Genomic DNA, 972 nt, shown 5'->3' with positions numbered 1-972 from the left:
TGACACAACTAGAAAAGTGGACAATTTATGTGAAACAACCATTCTTAGACAATAGATATCAGGCAGTGAGTGTCAGTGATTTCTAGGAGAGGAGAAACAAAGTGAATCCATTACCACAGCTTACTGATTGAAGAGAGTTTCTAAGCTTCAGTGCAGGGAGGGTGATATATGTGGAGCCTGGAAATCTCTTAAGTTGAGAATATAGAGTTAGGAATTTAGAAAGGCCAAGAGGTTTACATTTCATAGGGCAGAATGTTGGAGAGGAGAAAGCTCCAAATACCTGTAGAGGGTGTCATTTAGTCTTCAGGTAGAGTATTCAGAAGGGTATTGCTTAAAGCAGTGGGTCAAAATTAGCCCAAGATTAAAGTCTGCTCTGATCCCACCTGTCTTAGTCTATTTGTGTTGCTATGACAAAATACCACAGACCGTGTAATTTATAGAGGAAAGAAATTTATTTTCTCACAGTTCTGGCAGATGGGAAGTCTAAGATCAAGATATTGGCTTCAGTTGTCTGGTGAGGGCTGCATACTGCTGAGGGCAGGAACATCATATCCTCACATAGCAGAAGAGCAAGCTAAACAAATGCTGTGTGAAGCCTCTTTTATAAGGGCCTTAATCACATTCACAAAGGAGAAGCCCTCAGGGCCTAATTAACTCTCAAAGGCCTCACTTCTTAATAGTATCACATAGGCAACACCTGAATTTTGAAGGGGACACATTAAAATCATAGTACTCACTCCCTAACAAAACTTAGAAGCAAACCTCTAAAAGATCCAAAGTTTTCCCAAGTAACTTAATTGTAACCCAGGAAAATGCTCAAGAATATTTAAAGGAACACAAAAATATCCACCATCCAACAAAGCAAATCCACAGTCTGGCATTCAAATAAAAAATACCAGTTATACAAGTACAAAGAAGCAAAAATATGTTACCCATAGAATCCAGAATATATGAACTGTTACAACTCACCGA

Source organism: Galeopterus variegatus, unplaced genomic scaffold (genome assembly GCF_000696425.1).
Source record: "Galeopterus variegatus unplaced genomic scaffold, G_variegatus-3.0.2 Scaffold3555, whole genome shotgun sequence".
Lineage (NCBI taxonomy): Eukaryota > Metazoa > Chordata > Mammalia > Dermoptera > Cynocephalidae > Galeopterus > Galeopterus variegatus.
The sequence above is the reverse complement of the archived record's forward strand: the minus strand, read 5'-3'. Positions refer to the sequence as shown.